The sequence below is a fragment of the Protopterus annectens genome, chromosome 8.part1 (assembly GCF_019279795.1).
Source record: "Protopterus annectens isolate FY-2018-M chromosome 8.part1, PAN1.0, whole genome shotgun sequence".
NCBI lineage: Eukaryota > Metazoa > Chordata > Ceratodontiformes > Protopteridae > Protopterus > Protopterus annectens.
Genome location: NC_056742.1, coordinates 366,468,046 through 366,491,986, shown reverse-complemented (window position 1 = coordinate 366,491,986; position 23,941 = coordinate 366,468,046). Strand labels below are relative to the sequence as shown.

General features: G+C 37.4%; 2 protein-coding genes across 4 annotated transcripts in view; one reads left to right on the top strand and one right to left on the bottom strand.

Annotated features, from left to right (window-relative positions):
- DNAAF1 (dynein axonemal assembly factor 1) overlaps positions 1–15,210 on the bottom strand; it is a 1,332,504-nt gene extending 1,317,294 nt beyond the window's left edge. For 2 of the 3 annotated variants that reach the window (XM_044081943.1, XM_044081945.1), the window contains exon 1: positions 14,764–15,210. The gene's annotated coding sequence lies outside the window, so the exon portion shown is untranslated. The remainder of the gene's footprint in view (positions 1–14,763) is intronic. The other variant, XM_044081944.1, reaches the window with a different exon arrangement.
- Positions 15,211–16,261: 1,051 nt separating this feature from the next.
- The window catches only part of HSDL1 (hydroxysteroid dehydrogenase like 1), a 327,456-nt gene continuing 319,776 nt past the window's right edge, over positions 16,262–23,941 (top strand). The window contains exon 1 of the mRNA XM_044081942.1: positions 16,262–16,417. The gene's annotated coding sequence lies outside the window, so the exon portion shown is untranslated. The remainder of the gene's footprint in view (positions 16,418–23,941) is intronic.

Below are 23,941 nucleotides of genomic sequence, written 5' to 3'. Positions count from 1 at the left end.
TACAAATATTAAATAACAATCACAATACAAAATAATTGTAAAAAAGAAAAGGTTATTAACTATTTGCATTGCATTGATAGTAAGCAATCCATTTTCAGTGCAGACCCAAGGGGAAACAGCCACAGCAAACATAAGCAAAGATAAACATACAGGACAAAAAATATTAAAATAATGCAAATACAAAATTAATAATCAAGAGAAAAACAAAAGAAATAATTATGAACATTAAGGGTTGCACTGATAGGTCTAAATTTACTACGTATAAGAGTAAAAAGAAAAAGATAATGGTTGCTCAAAAGAAGGAAAATGTGCAGACACTGATAGAAAGTAGGGGAAAAAATAAATAGTGTGGAGAATGGGAGGGGGAGAGAAAGGAGGGGCTATAGTAGAAGAGCTGAGGGTTTAGGAGGTCATTTAAGCAGACATTACTAACAGAGAAAGAAAGTTAGGAGATGCAACAGGTTATACAATAGGACAGAAGTGTGGTCAAGGCAAGGGCATAATTTCAAGTTTAGTAGATGGGATTTAAGCTCCTTTTTAAAACAGGGAAAGGAAAGGTTGGATCTAATATGGAGAGGGAGTTTGTTCCAATTTAGTGAGACAGAGTGTTCGTAAAGTAGTTTGTCAATATTCCTCTTGGGTTTATAAACTGAGAGAAGATGCTGATCAGCACTCCGGAGAGGCCAAATGTCTGTATAATTGTCTTTGGAATTAAAAAAAAAAAACTTTTACTGTCAAATTTGTTTGGATTATCTATTTAAGTTCTTTAAAACCATCCCTCAAAACACAATCAAAAAAGGAACTTCAGAGGCTGCTCTTCAGTATGTAAGAAATTTCCCGGAAAATTGATAAATTTACAATAAACAAACTTTTTCAGCATTATAACTCTCATACTGATAACACAGACACTTGCCTAAATATATAAAACTAAGATTAGGTGAAAAAGAAACTCAGACTGAATGCATATTAAGTTTATATACAGCAACAGAAAATATGCAAGGAGATTACTTGATTAACTCCAAAAATTTTAATTCAAGAAAGAGATTTGTCCAGAAATTTTAATTCAAGAAAGAGATTTGTCCAGAAATTTTTGCAAACTGCTCTACTAATATGCCACTATAACAGATTTTTGTTGAAATGAAATTTTAATGTATGGTCACTTTGAAGCACAGCTACAGAGTTAAATGTACTTATTTGTTTATACATTTTGCACTTCAGACAAGTTGCCCAGGATGCATAAGCACTCTCTGCACTGTGCCAAGCACATTTCTATGATGAGTAGATTGTGTATGATTCAGAAAGCATGACTACACTGTGAGGCTTGCTGGAAAACAAGGCACAGCTGAGATATATGCTAATGACCACATCATGAGCTGTACTGTATGCTAATGAATTACAAAACAATGGAGTGATTTAGAACTGTATTAAATCACAAGCAGCCACACTGCACAAGCATTAGCAATGAACATGGCCATATACTGACATTCAAGAACAGAAAAACACACAAATGTTTGAGATTGTATCTGCAAGAGGCTCTTAATAACAGCCAATGGTGCCAGACCTCATTATCAACAGTACTGGGTCTTCCAACCGTGCTCAACATGTCATGCCCTCCATGTCACCAATATTACAGACTGCTACAGAGTGGACAAGGACACCATACAACAAGAAATGGGTGTATCGCCCTCATCTACAGCTCCATAGAAATTATGGAGTATCCAGCCTTGTAGAAACTAAGGGATGTGTGGCCTTACAAATATTAACTACATGGTCTTTTCAGCAACCAACTGCGGACACAGTTGTCTATCTTAGGCATCCACCTCTAGAATACTAGGCCAGTTCTTCGATGCCATGCTTCAGCATGTGGATCTCATGTTTCCCAGAGAACAGAACAGACACCATGCAGGACTTTCATGCCATAGTCCTTTTTCTGAGGTACTGGGGGCCATAGACTATACCCATATCAAAATAGAGACCCCTCCTGGTGAGCAGGAAAGGGAGTACATCATCTGCAAAGAGTATCACTCCATCAAATGCCAGGTGGTCTGTAATGCACAGTGTGTCATCTACAATTTGTGTGCAGGCCACCCGGCCAGTTTCAAAATCTCACACACACACGCAACCTTCACCAATGGTTTGTGAGTGGTGACTTCCCACAAGGGCATTTAATTGGGTACTCTAGATATGCCCTAGAACCTTGGCTCATGACGCAAAAGAGAAATCCACATAAGCCAACAGACCAAAGCTTTAACCATGCCCATTCACACACTAGAAACATCACAGTGTGTGTTTTGACTGCAATAGTCATGATTCCATTGCCTGGTAATGACCTGCAGCATGATCCTGCCACCTGTGCCAAAATATTTATTGTGCATGCTCTATTACATAATATCATACTTAGTAAACTTTCCCATCAGGGTGGCACAGTGCAGAGACTGCAGTTTCTAGCATCACAGGCAACAGCTGAGACAGACAAGAAGGTAGAGAAGGAGACAGCAGCAGGGAAAGGCCATGCCAGGTAGAGGTGGGCGCAACACACCATGGCACTAGCTAACAGACAGCACATTGTGTATAACTATAATACACAAGTATATAAGAGCTAAGCAGAAACAAAGTAAAAGAGTGATACCTACCAAAACACAAGACCATGCTTACTCATGCAAAGGTTAACGACTTTGCATAAAACATAGACAGTCTAGCTACAACTGTTTTAAAGACTGGGAGCCCATCATTTGCACAGGTTGGGAATGGACATATGGTACATATGAATAGTACAGTTAATAAGATACACAAGAAATAATGATCCATAACAACACACAGCAGACTCTAATGACCCATGAATAGGATGAGACCATGCCTCGTTGATATTGTTTAAATTCCCCCTCTGTGCACAATGTGTATGTTAATTACCAGTCAGTCATTACTGTTTCTGAATTGCAACAGCTGCACTATGTGCAAACCATAAAAACATTGTGTTAAGTTTTACATTAAGCCATGGGTATGCCTGAGCACCAAGGAAGAAGACCAACTAGAACGTATTGTGAGACGGTGCTTGTTTATGCTTGCAGTTACTTAAACATACAAGTTATAAAACATATTTACAGAACTTTATTATAAGGCATACATTTTAGTATTACCCAATATTACTAAGTGCTCTGATTGTGGATTACTATATAAATAAAGGTTATACTTTTAAAAAGAAAACTTAATACTAAAAAACTAGCAAACAGACCTTTCAAAGCTCAAGATGAGCTAAGACTTAGTATCTAGAAAGGATTATGCTCGATTAGATTTTCCAAAAGACATTATAACAAGGATGCGCATGAGATAAAGCCCTTACTATAATGCAGGCAACCCAAGTTCATTTAGCAGCCTGAAAGCCTACAGAAGCTAGTCAGAGAGGATGCGAGTGAGTGACCATTGCCAGGTTACCCATGGGAGAACAGTTCTGGCTTACCACAAAGGTGCCACCTAGTAGAAGCACTAGGTGTTAGCAAATGGAGTTCAGGCCAACTGAGCTCATGCTGTACTGGTGCTTAGCACAAGTAAAACTGAGAGAAATCCATCATATAGTGGCATTCTTTGCTTTAGAGGACAGTTGTAGTAGGCTCAGAGAAGCTGCTGTAGGGCTAGGGGCACTCCCACTGAGCAGGAGATAAGCTGCCTCCCAGGACCAGCAAGCTGTTCACTTCTTGCCACATTACTCTTATTGGGGAATAAAGGAATAATCAAGATTCACAGGGGTGACCTCATGGGCCATGCAGCACTATTCCAGCCCAGAAATATCCTGTGTCCATGGAATGGGACAAATGGCTGTTGGTAGTACAGTCACTGAGTAAGGTCCTGGATGGGCACAAAAAAAAAAAAAAGAAAAAAAGAGAGAGAGAGAGACAGAGATTATAACAAAGTATAGCTAGTTTTACACCAAGGGATGAGAATGAGAAATAATGGGAAAGGGGTGGACAGAAAGAAAGAAAAAAAAAACAGAATAGATTTCTAATTTGAATAAGAAATTAGCTATGGTAATGGAATGATGGGAGAATTGCTTACATTTTAATATATTAAAACGTAACTATAAAAGGAATGGTAATTTAAATTACATACATAAATGAATAAGCTATTGAAAGGAGAGTTTACGCACATGTGGTATTTGAAAAATGAATATAAATGTTATTGTTTTTTTTTCACCACAGCAGGCAAGGCCTGTTTGATGGTAAAGTAGAGACTATGGCAATCACCTCACAAACTTGAATTGCATAAAGGGTTAAACACAAAGAAATTGTCCCTCTCTATTTATAATATTTAGTTTACATATCTGTGTGTGTGTGTGTGTGTGTGTGTGTGTGTGTGTGTGTGTGTGTGTGTGTGTGTGTGTGTGTGTGGTGGGGGTCTACATTGTATGAGCAAAATTATGTTTCATCGAATGGTACTTAACCAACTCCACTTCTCCGAAAATGCATTCAGCCGAAAGCACAGACTGCCAAAATCCTTTCCCTGTGAAAGGAACCACTTGGCCACCATGGTGAAGTTTGCCCTCTCTTCTGTGTAGTGTGATCTCGAAGTTAGTATATTTAAGTAGAGTGATGTGGGGGGGGGGGGGTCAAAGCCCCCCACTTTGGTGAGTTTACTTTTGATCCATTTAGGTTTTTTCACCTGGTGGCCAAGTGGTTCGTTAGAATGAATTTTTAAATCTATTCATTTATTTTTTTGTCTGGAAGGATTTTAACAGTATTTTATTAAAGTTCTGATTTTATTAGTGGCTTGAGTCCATGGTGGTACATCCTCTCATTTTACTTTGATTGTTGTTGTGGTGTGGACTACCTTTGTAGGGTTGTACTCTATTGTTCTCGATCCCTGAAACTATTGAAGCATCAAGATCTTAGTCAAAACCTAACCATAGAAAAAATATATATCTATACACATACATGAACTTGCAGTTTTTATTTTATATATTGCAAGTTCATTTTTTTCAATATTTTAAGATTAAAACAATAAGCGGAGATGTAAGATGCTATCCCTGATACTATCAATGAAAGTATCTAGATCTGAGTTGGAACCTAACCATAGGGGAAAAAAATATATATATATATATATACATATACATACATACAGACTTGCAGTTTTTATTTTATATATTGCAAGTTCATTCTATATATTGAAAGTTCATTGTTTTTCAATAAGTTAGCATTTTAAGATTAAAACAATAAGCTGAGACATAAGATGGTAGCCCTGATACTATTAATGAAAGCATCAAGATGAGTTGGAACTTAACCATAGAAAAAATATATATATTATACTAGAAATACAAATCTGCAGTTATTTTATTTATTGCAAGTGCATTTTTTCAATATTTTAACATTTCAAGATTAAAACAATAAGCCGAGGCACAAGATGCTATCCTTGATACTATTAATGAAAGCATGAAGATATGAGTCGGAATCTAACCACAGAAAAAATATAAATTATAATATATATACAAACTCGCAGTTTTCATTTTATTTTATATATTGCAAGTTCATGTTATATATTGCAAGTTCATTGTTTTTCAATAATTTAACATTTTAAGATTAAAAGAATAAGATGAGACATAAGATAAGACGTAAGATGCTACCCCTGATACTATTAATGAAAGCATCAAGATACGAGTCGGAACCTAACCAAAGAAAAAATATATATTATAAAATATATACAAATTTGCAGTTTTCATATTACTTTATATATTGCAACAAGTTCTTTTTTTTTCAATATTTTAACATTTTAAGATTAAAACAATAAGCCAAGATGCTCCGAAGTACCAGGATAAAAGTGTAAGAGTGACTTATTTAGTGACTGCAAGCTTAAATGGATCTGCTAGAGAAAAGGAAAAAAAAAACTTTTATGAAGAGCAGACCAAAAATACATGACAAAATTCTGGGCTTCTTGTCCCCCAAGCCTCTCAACCTCTTAATGCAAGAATCAGAGACAAAGCAAAAATTTATGTGCGGGGTGGCAGATGATGAGAATATCTGGGCCATTTTGCAAGAGTGCAACACCAAATTAACTTATGACTTAGCTGGGTGGTAGAGACTTCCAATTCATGCCACTCTACTCCAAAAGATGAATGGAAAGCTTCTGTTTGTCTTCCTGTGCTGGTTAATTGCAGAATAACCTGACCTAATGCATCTCGGGTCTGCCGCTACATACTAAGCAGGCAGGAAAAAGAGAAAGATAAGTGATGTCATCTTCAGGCAGCAAGGAGCATGCAAATTAGGTGCAGTAAAGAGGTGCCCTGATTGGCTGAATCATCTGCAGCCAAACTAAGGTCTCTTTACTGCAAATAACAGGCAATTCCATTCACTTAAGATCTATGTGTTTCAGTATTTTAACATTTGAAGATTAAAATAAGAAGTGCCCGGAGGAGGCAGTAGTGTTGTTCTTTCTCTGTTGTCTGCTACAGTGCACTGTACTCAGAGAGAACATATTACAGTACTTCATCCAGAAAGTAAAGTACTGTAAAATTAAATAAGAGCACTGGTAGTCATAGTTTTGAAAAGTTCTCAAGCTTACGCTTTAGTTAGTGGTGGTTATCTGTGCCTATGAAATGATGAACTCGAACAAACAGAAATTGAACAGGTTAGCTATTGTAATAAAACTGAAAGCATCAGAACATATTGATAATGGAGATCCTGTAAACCGGATATGTGCTGAACTGAATGTTGGAAAAAGTATGGTGAATGATTGGCAGAAAAAACGAAAATCCTTTCAAGATTTCAGTAAGCAAATCCAATCACAAAAGGTGTTGTCAAGAAGGCACACTATGAAGAAGCCAAAAAATGACATTATTGATGATGCATTAAGGATATGGTTCATGGAAGAACAACAAAGGAGAACACTTCTGAGCAGGTCAGTTTTGAAGGTAAAGGCAATGCAGTTGCACAAAAATAAGTCAACAGCGCAGAAGAATTCTTAGCCAGTGAGGGATGGCTTTCAAAATGGAAAAGGTGCCATGGAATTCATTATCCAGGCATCTGCAACAAGAAATTGTCAACAAATTAAAATGCTGCAAGCAAATTTTCCCAGACATTTTTAGACCTTATACAGAAAAACTTTACTCCTGAACAATCTGCAACTTGGATGAAAGAGGCTTAAATTTTAACCTTCCTCCATAAAAAACATTAGCACCAGCATCACGAGAAACATTTGTTACCAGTTTCAAAATTAATAAAGAGAGAGTCACTGTGGCTCTTTGTACAAATGCTTCTGAAGAGTCACAAACTATCCCTTTTCATTGTAGGCAAATCAGCCAAACCCAGAGCATTTATTTCAATGCTCTACCAGTTTACTATAAAGCCCAGAGGTCAGCTTGGATGGATTCTTTTTTAATTTAATGAATGGTTTTCAACTGAATTTGTTCCAAAAGTTAAGGCTCATTTGATGTGTTTAAAATTACCATTAAGGGCTATTCTTGTCCTTGACAATGCTCCACCATATCCCACCAATCTACCTTCAGATTACATCAAAAAGTGATGTTTTTACCACCTGGCATTACATCTTTGATGCAACCTATGGATCAAGGTGCGACACTTTTTATTTAGATATTTAATTAGTTATTATATTTGCAGTTTGTTAACTAAGAAAGTTAACTGGGCCATTCAGAGCCCATTTTCAGTGGAGGCTGGGGAGAAAAGCACATATATACCAGACAAAGTACATGCATTATATGTTGGCATTATACAGTTAACAAGAAATTTAGTATGCAAAGTTAAACAGTAGAGCTATTCAGTGGCAAGACAGGAAACTGAAAGGTGATTAGAGCATACTGGATACTGTATTTTGGCAAACTTAGCATAAACGAAAGAAAAAAATATATATATATTTCCCCATTATAATCTCAAAATACTGAAATCTCGAATTTCAGTATCTCGAAACCATAAAGGCGAATGGTCAAAATCCCGAAACCCCAAAACCACGAAACACAAAATCGTGAACATTAACACACCATACAACACATACACCATCCTACCCACACTACAACAAATCAAACAACAAAACATACACAAACACAATAACACAAATCAATACACCTACACTACATATAAGCAGGGGGGCAATTCCACATCCCTCCTACTTATATATACTAATTCCGAAATCATACAAACAGAAAAAGACAGCAAATTCACACCCACACATTCTACAGTTCCTCACACACACATCACACATATACAAACACCATCACATCCAATACACACACATCACACATATACAAACACCAACATATCCAACACTTACACACTCATACTTTCACCTGCCTACACTAACTCACATGTGCAACTTACAAACAACTCACATACATTCAAACTCCCACCCAAAACCCTTACAAAACACTCACCTTAAATCGCACATAAATCCACACACTACACTGGACACCATCCACACAAAACACTGCACGTTACATAAAGTAAAGCCATAACAATTTGCGATTATGCACTTTTGCTATTTCAAAAATTCACCTTTATGGTCTCGAGATACTGAAATTCGAGATTTCAGTATTTCGAGATTATAAAGGGGAACTCTATATATATATAAAACATTACAACTTAGAAATTCAGTGAGACTGAGTGCAAGTACAATTCCAAGTAGGTATGTGGAAAGAGAAGCTTTAAATGGGCAGGATTTTTGACTGTTCTAATGCATAATGGTAGAGCATTCCAGCAATTGGTTAAAGAGTAAGAGTAAAGACATTGGCCAGGAGGCAGGTTTGGCTTGTGAACTTGAAAGAGTTGCTGATGCTTTGTTCTAAGGGGCCTGTTTGGGAGGTAATTGGTGAATATGGAGCTGAGGGCAGGACATCAGAGTCACTCAGAAGGAAAGAAATCTCTTGAAACTGCACTGAGATATAGCAAACAGCAAAACAATTCATCTGCCACTGATATTATCTTTATGAAAAAGTGGAGTGATTTTGCTTCAAAACAAAAACTGAAATTAAAAAAAAAATGAAACTTACTGATTTTTTTCAACTAAATAAATACATGATTAATAAATATTTACATACAACATACATACATATATCATCACCTTTTTTCAGCTGTTCCCATTAGGGGTCGCCACAGTGGATCACCTGTTTCCATTTCTTCCTGTCCTCTGCATCTTGCTTTGTCACACCAACCACCTGCATGTCCTCTATCACCACATCCATAAACCTTATCTTAGGCCCTCCTCTTTTCCTGTTACCTTCATCCTTAGCATATTTTTCCCAATATACTCAGCATCCCTCCTCAGCACATATCCAAACCAACATAATCTTGCCTCTCTGGCTTTGTCTCCAAACCTTCCAACCTTGGCTGACTCTCTAATATACTTATTCCTAATCTTGTCCACCCTTGTCACACCCAGTGCAAATCTCTTTAACTCTGCCACATCCAGCTCAAACTCCTGCCTTTTTGTCAATGCCACTGTCTCCAACCCATATAACATAGCTGGTCTCACTACCCTCTTGTAGACCTTCCCTTTCACTCTTACAGGTACTCGTCTGTCACAAATCACTCCTGACACTCTTCTCCACCCACTCCATCCTGCCTGTACTCTCTTCTTCACCTCTCTTCCACACTCATCATTACTCTGAACTATTGACCCCAAGTATTTAAACTCATCCACCTTCGCCACCTCTACTCCTTGCATCCCCACCATTCCTCTATCCTCCCTCTCATTCACACACATATATTCTGTCTTAGTCCTGCTAACCTTCATTCCTCTTCTCTCTAGAGCATATCTCCATCTCTCCAGGGTCTCCTCCACCTGTTCCCTACTCTCACTACAGATCACAATGTCATCTGCAAACATCACAGTCCACGGGGACTCTTGTCTGATCTCGTCTGTCAACCTGTCCATCACCATTGCAAATAAGAAAGGGCACAGAGCTGATCCTTGATGTAAACCACACCTCCACCGTAAACGCATCCATCACTCCCATCGCAGACCTCACCACTGTCACACTACCCTCGTACATATCCTGTACCACTCTTACATACTTCTCTGACACTCCTGATTTCCTCATACAATACCACAACTCCTCACATATATATCATTCTTAAATCAGATTTATGACCTATAAATGCTATTTTGTATGCTTTTTCTGATTAATTAGCCATTCGTTTATCCAGCCCAAGTCCCAGTGAGACTGGATAGGAGGGATTCTACTGTAGGTGTATATGGTTTACATTAACGATCCCAAGTGCAGGTTAGATGAAAATAGGCCTGTCAAATAACAGTTGGATGATTCCATTTTCTTCTAACCTGCATAAGTGCGACTGTTTAATTTCGCGAATGTCACAATGCATTCGCACACCTGTATTCAGTGACTCCAAGAACCCATGTGCAAAACTGGGAAACAGGGTTGAGATATACGGGTCTACTTGATGACATTGAAAACCCACAAACCTGAATACAATAACACTGAGACAAAAACACCCAAAAGTTATAACCAACTCCGCACAACACAGAGAACTTACTGAGGGAAAGTAACCGGTCAGCCAATAAGCATAAGAAACCACACGGAAGCACTTCAAACCAATACCCTCCCCTAACAAATTAATACCAACTCCAAGACTGCACTATAGTGGGGGAAAAGGGCAAACTCCCAAATGTTGGCCAACTGCCTCCTTTCCCTAGCTAACTTGTTGGTTGTATGAGGAGGTATTTAACTGAAGATTCAGTGTTTTCATCTCGGCGTTAGCATTTTCGCTTATGTGGGTTTTTGATCTTATCCGGCAGACCCATATTTTATATATATTATATATATATATATATATATATATATATATATATATATATATATATATATATGTGTATACACACACACACATATGCATATTTGTGTGTGTGCATAAAACTATAGAATATATGGCTCTACTGATTATAGTTGAAACACCCAATTGTAGGCATTTAAAATGTCAATCAAAAAACATCAGACATTGACACTCTACTACACATGCAGTGAGCAACAACCTTGGTGCATACAAAAAGTAAACCTTAAAGAACTAAAGTAAAATATAATTTGCAGGGACAATCCCTCTCCTTACAGACTGTATAACCCCTGCTAATTACATATACTAACTCAGAGATAACATGATCCATTGGGAAAGGGACATATTCCTATTCCCTGGGGATTATTCTGTCTCACACGACTGTTGACCCTACGCTGTGTCAGCCAATAAGAGACCTATATATATATATATATATATATATATATATATATATATATATATGCGCACACACATGTATACATACATTGCACATTATTGGGGAAAGGGCATATGCCCATCCTCAAGAATTAAAATACGTATCATGTTCCTCCTACTCCTCAACATTAAAAGTTATACTACAAATATGAACCCATGTTAGAGAAAAGCACTCATACTCAACAGTTTCATCAACACAAGTAGTATAAATGAACTCACAGCAGTTGCACTTCCAGTTCAACAGGAAAAGGAATGTACAACCAAAGACCTTCAAAATTAATACTACATTCCTATTACTCCTACCTTTTTGCTAATAACCTTGGAAACATATTTCAGAGTCAATTTCCTGCATGGCAAGAGATATTCTTAGACAAATCAATTTTGCAGACAACGTAACATAGTTATGTCTTAAACAAAAATAAGTAAATAACATAGTTCTCTCTGATGGGCTGGCTCTCCATCTGGGATTAATTTTTCTGCTTTGCACCCACCGAGTGCCAGAATAGGATATGTCTCCTTTGTGATGCTGACTTAGATCAAGTAGTGGGAGAATGACTAGGTTAATAAATAAACAAGATTACACAGAAGAATTTGTTCAAAAACTTCAGTTGCGCTCATTTCACAAACATCCCACATCAAGTACGATACTATGCCTTTCAGTCAAAGCATCAATTGCTAAAAAAGAAAATATAAAATATATCTTCCAGTCAAGGTGTTTAAGGATTTTAATTTAGACTGTTTCTATTTCCACAAAATGGTACGACTTCAAGCCCAGTTCTAGAGGTATCAAATCTAAAGACATTCTTCGGAGTCACCACCTTGATTGAATCTGTATTGAAGACTTTACTTCCCATCACATAAAAAAACTCTTATATGCCATTCTTGGGTCTGAAAAAAAAAATGCCAATCGTCACATCCCAGAGAGACCCCCACAGCAAGGATGGGGTGAAAGGGGCAGCTACCCCAGGCACAAACTGTTACAGGGGTGCAAATGGCAATGAAGAAGAATTGCCACTCAGTCCCCGCATTCTCTACAAGCAGCGTTTATCATTTAAACAGTGACAGTTGCAATTGCAGCTGTTTTAAATACCATTCAGTTCATGGTTTGACTTCAGTCAGGGGTGAAATATGTGCCAAGCAGTCCTTGCTAGGGTGCAAGCAGAGTAAGTAATCTTTTAACCAGCCATAATAGTGACTGCAGCAACTTAAATGCTATTTGGTCTGTGTCTGTAGGCTGGGAACTGTATGCAAGATATAATACATGCATATATTGCATTTTCAAATGTATCTATTGCGAGTTCATATCACTCAGTCTGCTATACTAACTACATCTAACCCCTCCCATTACAAATTACTAGCTATCTACAACACATTTGCACACACACATAAAAGTGACTACCCAATAGAAACATACCCCCAACCTTGACTATGTGACATTGCAATATACTAATACCTCAACAAACAAGAATTTAACTTCCCTCAGTACTGATCATTTTTCAGATAATTTATCAAACAAATACTATCATGTTTGTACATGGTCTTATATTAATTTTATTCCTCACGATTACAGCCAAGTTCACCACTTACCATTTCCAACTAGACAATCAGTATACAAGGCAAGCAACAACATTTAATAACCCTACCCTAAAAATTAGTTAAAATAAATAAAGTTTCACGCGTATCTAAAACCAGCATTTCTAAGCGATACTGTAGTTGAGGGCCTCACCAGATGCGCAGTAGCAAGCCACACCCAAAACCCACCCTGTGATATGTCATTCATGAATATGCACTCTCCCAATAATGTACAACCGAAGAAAAAAAAAAATTGCACTTGACGTTGTAATAGGATAGTAAATATAACAGTAAACTGAAAGTAAATTACCGGTATGGCGTGAACAGACATTTAAAACCAAAAAAAAAAAACCACTTTCTCGACCTTGGGGTATTTCAGTTTCTTAAGAGGACTGCCAACTGCTAAAATTATGGATTTGATACAACGTGTAATAGCTTCTGATTTAAACTAAAGTGTTTCCGTTGTCACAGTGCTTTTAATAGTCAAACAGTCACCAAAATCTCATATTGACACTTTGAACGGTTATGTGCTGTCAGTACAGCACGCAATCGTAACAGAAGTGTAACCGCTTCTTCTTTCTTTCACTCAGTTGTGGGGTTAAGTCTTTAAGTATTACAGGGTGTTGCAGCATGCATGACTGAACTTTGATATGCACATATTATGTATAACGACAAGTTTTAATCGACCTAAAATGTAAAAAAAATAAAAAAAATATAGAATCTATTGACAGTTTGTCGAAAACCCCAAGTAATATGCAGACCGAGTTGTCACTCAATTTGTGACACGCCCACTTCTGCATGAAAGGAACTGGTGAGGCCTTCAACTACAATATCGCCCATTTCTACTGACGCAATAGAACCCGGGACTGCATTCATGACCACTACTTTCGCTAGATCAGTAGTACCTTATACTTATCAAAAGTTCTTTTGATGAATCAATATGATCTGGTACTAATTACCATAGATATCAGTTTAAAAAATTTCCAACAATGTGACAGACCTTTACAATGTGGAACTTTGAGGAACATGGACTTGCCCACAATGAGGAATGTTCCTCGTAATGAGGTACACTTGAGAGGTATGAGATTGGGGGCAGACAATATGAAAGTATACGTACTAAGAAATGAACACTTCTTGCTACACTTCCAATTAACAGTCAAGTTGCAGTGAAGTGCAATATTAAGGGACGCTGACTTAGATGGTGGGTTACTAGCCTCTCTCTTTTAAAAAAGTATAACAGAAAGCGTATGTTTAACTAGCATTCACAAAACACACCTAAACATGTTCGCTGTACTTTCCCAGTTGTGCTACATTTTCACAGTAAAATTAATAACTTATTTTTAATTCCAACACTTCACCAGTAACTGTAGCATTTATGTGTAATAAAGGGGATAACATACTCCTTGTGCACAGACGCCTGACTAGGGATGCTACCTGTCCCTCTTTGCGAGGAGCAATTCCTCTTTGGGCAGTTGTGTCCTGAAAAAAAACACTGAAAATGGCAAATATCCTGAGATTTTTTGATAAAAACATATTTCCTAAGTTTTCTATAATAGTTACATAAAACAATTATTTTGTATCTGAAACACACCAGTGTTATATGAATAGCGTAAGCAGCTCAAGTGCTACAATAATACGTTTTTTTATTTTGGCAAAAAATGAGGTTCTGTCCTTTGCACTGGCCGTGGGTATGTTTTGTCCTGTAAAAATCAAACGTTTCTACAAAATATGTCCACTTTGGGCATTTGAAAAGGTGGCAAACCTGGATACTACACCAGCCACATCTCTAAGCCAGGCATGGCCATTACACTACTTGACTAAGTTTCCAAGTAGTTCACCATATTTAAAACACTATTTCAACAGTTTTACTTAGCTTGTATTCTACAAATTTGGATTACAAAATTACAACGTACGTCTGTTATCATACATTAACTACCATTAAAATAAAACAGTTACAAATTTAACAAAACTTCACCTTACTGTTTATTCACTCAATGCTAAAAGAAACTTCTGAACACTACAGTCTCTTATCACCAGGACAACTGAGGACCGGCATACATTGCACGTTTACGAAAGGACGCTTTCCCCGTTACTATAGTACCGTAAATAAAGCGTTCGAACCCAAATAGGACAGTAAAACTAATCTTCCGCCAGGTGGCGGCAGTTGCTGCTGTTTTATATTCTTCTTTTAGTTTCTTTGTTTTGCGCCTTTTGAATGTCAGGATACAGTTTGGTTCTTTCGCTACCGCAAATTGTATAAAGCGAGTATTACTAAAATGAAAACAATAAATAAATAAAGCCCTATATAGAGAGGATTCCACTTAACAACCTACACGCCCACAGCATAACCTCTCATTTTTCCGAAGTTGTCCTCTGATGTGAACTCGAAATGTTGCTGTTTCTCTTACTCCCTTCCGAAACTGATGATTTGGGACGAGCATGTGGAGAATTAATAAATAATGACAATCATTGCACTTCTTTTATTTAAAAAAAAAATGTTAATTCACATTATTATTCCAACTTTTCAGTTGATAACGTACTGTTATAAAAAGTGTCACTGACTATTTCTGGATTTGTCTGATCAGGAGCTGTGCTCTCATTTAATTTTTTAAATATTTGTTAAATGACATAAATGAAAGGTTTGTTATTAGAGCAGTACTTCGCAAGGTGCGCAGTAGCAAATCCCGCCCTAACCACGCCTCCTGGCCAACAATTCCCGGCGGGCTGTTTAATCTGTTGAATATTCATTCTTGTACCAAAACGAATAGTGATAAATCCGTCCATCAAAAGGACAGCACAGGAATTGTGTTTTATTTGAAAAATACCAGGGGCATGAGAAATGCACATTTTGTTTTGACTATCAACAATTAAGTCCTGAACAACCACTGAATATGCCCTCACTAAATGTACCCTACCTTCTTTCTCAATGTAGTGGGATATCGCAGTTAGTATATGAAGTGGCGGGGGCTTACCCCTGCAAAAGCAAAGAGAAAAAAATAATAATTATTTTCTGCTTAAGTCTGCATTTGATATACGTAGTATGACGGAACTGGTTTGTTCACTAAAGGCTGCTTTACCAGCATGAAGTTGATATCGTGCGTGAATATTCAACAGTTTACAGGAATACATATATTACGTAACATGCAAATTAGCATGTCTGCAGTCATCGGCCGTTAGTGTCAAAAGGGACCCCTTTTTAAAGAAAGTGCGCGCATACTAAATGTTCATTTTAAGTTGCTTCTTAAATGCGTCATTCCAGTCAATCAAGAATTGATCAGGATTTGAGGGAGTGCTATTTATCGCAGCCATGTCCAAACGTGAAAATAACATCCTATTGTTAACTACTTCATGGTTCAACTGACCTCTGTACTTCCCATCCCCTAGTTACACAATTTGTTCCAGGCAGCGGGTGGCGTTAATTAGTCGCAAATGCCTTAAAGTTTATGAATACTAAGAGTTTTTATTTATTGATCACCGGGGAAGTGCAGTGCTTTTGGTTTTATTTTGGTGGGGGCGGTTTTGAAAGACGTACAGTAAAAGCTATCAGTAGTTCTAAGCATTTCCGGTGTAAGATGAGTGTTCCGGTTTCGACACTAAAGAATTTGAGTATTTGTAGAAGGAGTTTGAGGGTGAGTTACAGTGGCTAGTGAAGATCATGTTGCTTCTTCGGGAATACACAAAAAGGGTTGTCCGTTGTTGATTATTAAACGTGTGCATTTAGTTTCTTTGGGGAAAGTTATAGTATGTTTAATCGTTTGGGAGATCGCATTCCTCATGAAATGTATTATGGCGAAACGTATTAATGAAAAAAAAATATCTCCGTAATAAAGTGCGTGCTTTGAAATAGTACTTAAGTTTGTCTTTGTGTGTATATACAGTTAATTCGTTAATTGGCATACATTTTCAAGGATATAGCTTCTATTCTGATCTGGAATTACAGAACTCTTGATAGTCACGGGATTAGTATTTTACTTATTCAGATCGCTGAAGCCCATCCTGTCAGTGGCATAAAGACCCATCTCTTATCTCTATACCTGTGAACTGTCTATAATTTTGCCAATGTCAGGACTTTTTCCTTTTTTTTTTCTTGTTGTTCCTGATACAGTTTGTGGTTTTCTGACAGATATTGAGGATTGCAGTCACTAAATAATGACTGCCATTTGAGTTCCTGACTTCATATCTTTCAAAAATGATTGTTATTGCAAGTCCTTTTCTGAGTTTATAATAGCAATATTTAAAAATCGGTCCCTGGTCCTGATTTCGGGTCTTTACCCCCCATATCTCTCAGCGAATTGGGGACAAATCCAGAAATAATGGGGCGGTTTTAAAATAGTAGTAGTGGTGTTAACCGGAGATAATGAAAGAATAACAGAATGAAAGTTCATATCCATTTTCTGAAGTAAAAGAAGAGTTTATGGCCCTTGAGGTTGTTGTTGTGTCTTTCGGCTTTTCCCGGTTAGGGGTCGCCACAGCGGAGCTCTGGTCCTCTGGCAGTAGATTTTTACGTGCCGAGTTGCCAGCTCTGACGCACAACCTTCAACGATACGCCCATTCACGCATGTCTCCACAGTCCACACAGAAGACGCTTTAACTGCGAATAGGGTTGCGACCTTTTCAAATGGCCAAAGTGGGACATTTTTGGTACAAACATCAGATTTTACAGGCCGACACATACCCACGGTCAGTACAAAGGTTAGAACTTTACTTTTTTTGCCTAAATAAAAGCTTATTCTCGTAGCATTTTTTTGCTTATTCTGTTTCTTATAACATTTAGGTACTTTAGATACAGAATAACTGTTTTATGCAACTATTACATAAAATATAGGAAATAATTTTGTCCTAACATCTCAGGACATTATCCATTTTTACATTTTTTTGTCAGGACACAGCTGCTCAAAGAGGGACTGTCCCGCGCAAAGTGGGACAGGTGGTAACCCAATCGAACAGGACATCTTACTGTGAGGCGACAACGTATCGTCATTATTTATTAAATGCAGTTGGGCATATCTTCTCCAAAAGACGCCAGTTTTAGGAGGAATTAAAAGGGACAGCTAAAATGAGTCAAAATCAGGGACATTTGATAGGTACGCCCCCCATTAGTTTTGTTTTAGAATTCCTCTGCCAAGAAGTGGATAAGGATAAATACATGTCAGTTGTTTCTAATTTGCCAAACATAATTTTGGCTCGTATGTTTGGCTTGTCGTTCATTAAAAAAAAAAAAAAACTCTATTATTGTGGTAAATCCCTGAGGGTTACGGTCAGTAATGCTAGACATTAGAATTTCATATTCAGACTATTCAGAAAATGCATGTTAATGCAAAGCCTATTTTAACACATCAGAGTCATATTTAAAAACTGTCCCTGATGTTGGGCCTTGTTCCTCTATTTGAGTAAACAAGTTGAGAGATTTGATAACAGATGTGGTGATGGTTAGGTTAATCAGCCCCTATAAGAACTTACTTAGCTCTGAGCATGGCCTCTTTGAAGATTTGACAGCAAGACTTGTCCAGACTGATAAGCAAATCTTGCTCTGGACAAAAAGCCACTTTTTGCACTTGTAAATAAATAATGCTCTTTGCATTAAGCAACCACAAAATTAATGACACAATTGACACCTTCCAGGTATCTTTTCTGGCAGTCAGGAATTCGAGGTCTCTGTAATTCCAGTTTCAGAGCACATTTGTCTAGTATTGTGAGCTGTTTCCGATGATTTTCCCCCATATTATGTACTTTTTTGTACATGATTTTTGTTCTTGTGTGTGACAGCTTTACCTCTGAAATGTGCATAAATCTAACTCAAAATTTTAATGTGTCCCTCCTAATATCTGTGATTTTTCAAGACTAATAGGGAGTTTACGGTCAGCAAGTAACTGTATTTGTTAAAGTCACTGACTTTTTTTTTAAATGCATGTTAATTTATTAAAATTCTCTTATTTTAACAACTTTTTAATGTCATTGGTACCAATATTTAAAAATTGTCCCTGATTTGGGACTTTTGTCTGTAAAGATTTTTTTTTCTGACCCTGAGTCTGGAGATAAAGGTAGTTTCTTCCACAGACAGATCCGATTTGTTGTCAGCTCTGAGGTTTTTTATGTAGAACAGTGGTGAGAGTTGGGGGGGGGTAAGGCATCGTTCAAGTGACCATAAGGATACTTTAAGTTGTTACCAGCATAAGAGCATTTGAATAGGTTAATCCTAGCACCTGGGTGGGTGACAAATATTCCAATGAAGCTCAGAATTCCTTTCTAGTGTAGGTGAATACTCTTTTCTATAATGAACGTTGCTACCAGTTGGTAGCCTGGTGAGTCTCATACCTGACCCCTTGCTGCATATTTGAATCCCAGTCCTTATCTGAGGCAAACTGCGTGATAATGGGCCAGTAGTTACATTATTTATTCCAAATGGATCAATAGAATAGCAATCCCAGAAAATATGACTTATATCAGATGGATTTTTCTTGTAGACTGTTCAGGTAGTTATAATAGGCAGACCCTAGGATGGCTGGAGTGATGCAGCTATTATAATTTATCATGACTTGAACTTAAGTGAATTTGACAATAGAATGCAGTTGTATATATTTTCCAGAAATTTTCCCATGTGGTGTTTTCCTTAAGATATCCTAAACAGATCTTAGATAGGTACATGCATTTTACTTATGTCTGAGGTTTCATTAATAGGTAGAGGGAAGACGAGGTACATTTGGTTGTTAACCGGAATAGCAGTTTTGTGAATTTGGATTTGTTGGTGTCTTTGTATGTGATTTAATTGAATTTTAGTATTGCATCTTTACAAAGAATAACCATCAATGTTTGGGAGGGAACCAGGTTCCATTAGCTTCCCAAATCACAGGTTGGATGAAAACTACTTTTCAGAACATATCCAAATTATTTTATTTCAGATTTTGTAAATAAGGGTATGGTGTATGTATATATAAAACCTATTTGTTTAAGGAAATATTGAGTTTGTTTATGATAGGTTGGCATCAATACAGTACATGCCAAGTGTGATGTACTTCAGGACTGATAGGAATCTATTAAATTTGGTTTATGGATTGTGAGCAATTGGTAACACTTTAGATGGACTGTGAGTTTCTATAATTAATTTCTTAATAGGCTGACCCAGAGTAGGGTCCATTTGCTACAAGGGTGAATGTACACAGATTTTGAGTAGTTTATGAATTTATTTACTGAAGAGTAGAGTCTAAAGTTAGGTAGTTCAAGCCTCCATTCTTCTTAACATTTGCTCATACCTGGTAACTCATTCTGAGTGTCTTTTCAACTTAGTATTTTGGCCCACCTGTCAAGATCAGTTTTAATTGACTGTAGAACTGGAAAGGTTGTTAGAGATTTTACTATATCTGTTAAACTTAATGCATAACTGCTTCACTTATAATAGGAAAGTGAGAGTTCATCTAGGAGATAAATTCAGACATATATGCTAATGCCATCAGTATTGTTTTTTGAGATTTAATTTATAATTTGAGACTGTACTAAAATATTCATAGCTTGAAGTAATGGAGGATAGATTTGTTATACGAGTTAATGCATCTATTGCAAAACGTATGTAATACTTATCACCTAGTCTGATGTTGATGAGCTATGATGAAAAAAGGAGTTCTAGTAAAATAGTTAAAAGACACGGAAATGGGAGGAATCTCTGACTAGTTACTGTAATGATTGTGGTGGTGGGTAAAGTATTGCATTCAATTGAAATCCTTGTGGAAACTTCTTTTTATAGATGGGGGTGGGATCTGGATGTCCAGGCTGATTAGCTTGTGGTCAGATCTGACCAACGAGGAATTGACCTCTGGTGTGGAACACCGGTTGCCCATGTTGGTAATGACCAGGTGTAGGATATTGCTGCCCCTGGTGGGGGTTGGATAAGTTGATCCAAGGCGTTGGAACCTGGAATTTATGAATTCCAGAAAACGTTGAACAAAAGAGTTGGTACATGAGTAGTTTTCCCAGTTAATGGTGGGGTAGTTGAAATCACCCATTATTAGGGTGTTGGGTTGTACCCTAATATTTTCCAGTGTATCAAGAAATGAGGAGTGGGAATCCTGTGGCATGGTGGATCTGTAGCAAGTTACAATTTGGATTGCGATCTTGCCCAGAGTTAGTTGCATTTGGATAATCTTGGATGCATTATGCTGAGCAACTAGCCTGGAGGTGTGGATATCCTTAATGAATATAGATACACCTCCACCTTTAGTGTTTTGGTCCAGGTTAGGTGGCAGAAAGGTGTGGTATGAATTATAGCCTGGTAATGCAGGGGTGCTTTCTGGAGCCTTGAACCAGGTCTCTGTCACTGCACAGATGTTGATGTTCTCCATTTTAAGGAGTGCCTTCAGTAAATGCATTTTGAGGTTTAGATTTCTAGCATTGAGTAGCATTACCCTCAGATTTTGCTTGTTTGTACCTGTTACGGTGGTGAATTTGTCATTTGAACCTTGCCTAAATAGGGGTGGCAAGAGCCTTAGCCAGTATCCGTAATCTCAAGGGCGACTGGTGCAGGCCATCTCTGGCAAAGCATCGTGGTCTGTTGATCATGTCTTGTATGCTATTAATTCTAAAGTTCTTTTAGTATAATGTGTTTGCTCGTTCTCCATAAGCCCAAATGAAAATTGCAGATTAGACTTCACTGAGCTCAAATCTGTATGCAAGGATTGGTGTTAATATTTTGATATTTCAATTTATCATTGATAGTGGCTTATAAATTTGGGCAAGTTGAGGAGACTGATAGATTAGATTTATATATGCAAGTGCTACAAGATTGATTGAAATACACACAATGGATTCCTAATATAATTACACGTTAAATAGAATTGGACTTAATTCCTTTTTGAATGTTTTTTATAGAAGGTTCCATTCAACCCTTCAAGACCTGGTACCATATTTACTTTTAATTTAGATAGTGTTTTGCAGAATTTTGTTAGACTTAATATCTTTTCTAAGTATTCTTTAACTTTTGAAGATGGTATAGGATGATAGTACACATTGGAATGCTATGTTATTTCTTCTCATATATTAGTTTTTTTCTTGAATACATACTTCAGGTGCTTGAGAATTTATCAGAGATGTGGTCAGGAACAGTAAAGATATGAGATATGATTTTGTTTAAATAAAGTAAATATATTTTTCATTGTATCAACTTCAAGTACACTAATAAGGAATTTGTACAGAATTTGTCTCCATTCAGCAAAACTGTTACATATCTTGCCTTCATAGTCAGAAAAGTGTGTTGGGTAAATTGATGTTTCTTTTAGAATGTAGTTTTGATTGAGAAAATGTAGTTTGAAGTTTAGATTCAGTATCTACCGTATTCTTATGTTGTCCTTTATAATTTATGTAACCGATGCTTACAAAATTACTCATTACTGTTTTCAGAGCAGGTGTTAAATATTGTTTTGTGATGATTCTGTTTGAAAAGAGTTTGCATGCTTTTCTATTTGCCATAGTTGTTTGTAAGCAAGATAATAGTTTAGAAGGTTAACTACAAAAAAATACGTCCCAGCGACCTACATTGTTGCATTCACCAGCCCTGGAAATTTCATAATAAATCATATTGAAACAAGTATTAGAATCACTGTCAAAGGCTAAAAATGATGTTTCCACTGGACCAGATAGAATACTAGGCTGCATTTTCACCTCTGCCAAGCCTGTACTATCTGAGCATTTACTTGAACTGTTTAGCCTCAGCCTGTCCACAAAGTTTGTCCCTAATACTTGAGGAATAGCCACTGTGACTTATGTACACAAGGGTGACCCCTTTACAGGCTCGGGTAATTATAGGCCCATCAGTCTGTCCAGCCTTGTATGTAAATCCATCAGTCGTATTCTAGTAGAACTCATTTGTACAGACATAGACATATTAAGTGATTTAAACCACACTTTGTTTTGTTTTCTAAAGGATAGATCTTGTCTCTTGAATCTAACAAACCTCTTTGAAAATGTTACCTAGGCTCTGGACAGTGGTCACTCTGTGTATACTGCTTGTCTTGACCTGGCCAAGACCTTTGACACTATTTGCTATGCTGGTATTATTGAAAAGTTAGACTTAATATAAACTCCTGTGTTGTCTGCTGGATTGCAAGCATCCAGATCCAAGGTAGTGAGATTTATTGATACCCATCCAAACATAAAATTGTAATTAATAGGGTAGCCTTCTCCTGTTTGGCATTAATTTTTCAGGCTTTCAACCAAATATCCCTGAAGCTTGGTTAGATGACTGCAAGCTGGCTACTGTTGTTTGCTTGTCCACTGATACTATACTGTTTCAGAAAGGGCTGGAGTATGTATATACTCTGGTGTACTGAAAGTGATCTCACGCTAAATGGATAAAGGTGCAGCATAGTAGCTTTTGACAAAAAAGCTGTTCCCATCTCATATATATTATAAATGGTACTCTCTTTCAGATTGATACAGTCAAGAGACCTGGGTACTTCTTATGTGGACAACTCTTTTTCTCTCATCTTATCAGCATGTTTGCATTATAGTCCATTCTAAGTGAATGGAACTGCCATATCACAGCCCAGCTATGGGCACTGGGCACTGTAATCTCAGAAACAGTGGACTCGCAGTGTATCACAGGGAAGATTTTTGTTTAGAAGGAAACAAACTCTCATCAGGATGTCTGCCCCCAGGAGGTCAGTCAGGGGTGCAAACTGAATAATATTACTAGTGACTACTTCTATCTGGTACATGCAGTACCCTGCTCTTCACTGTGCTGTTCCAGTGTATAATTTTCTGAGAACCTATCTACCTGGTGACAAAGGACCCGTCCAACAAATAATCGTGGCTTCATCTCTCAGCCTCTACTCCCTGCTCCCACTCTCAAGGAAATAAGAAATACCCTGCTCTTCACTGTGCTGTTCCAGTCTATAATTTTCTGAGAACCTACCTACCTGGAGACAAAGGACCCGTCCAACAAATAACCGTGGCTTCATCTCTCAGCCTCTACTCCCTGCTCCCACTCTCAAGGAAATAAAGTATGTTATCTATGTCCTACCTGTAAAACACAATACCGTCCACTGTTGCTTCAGGGGTTCTAAAGCACGCCCTGAGGCCGGTCAGCCAGCAGCCTCTTACCCCCCCCCCACTAGCTACCTTGTACACAAAACTCCTACTCCACCTCTTAGTACCCCTCTTACTAG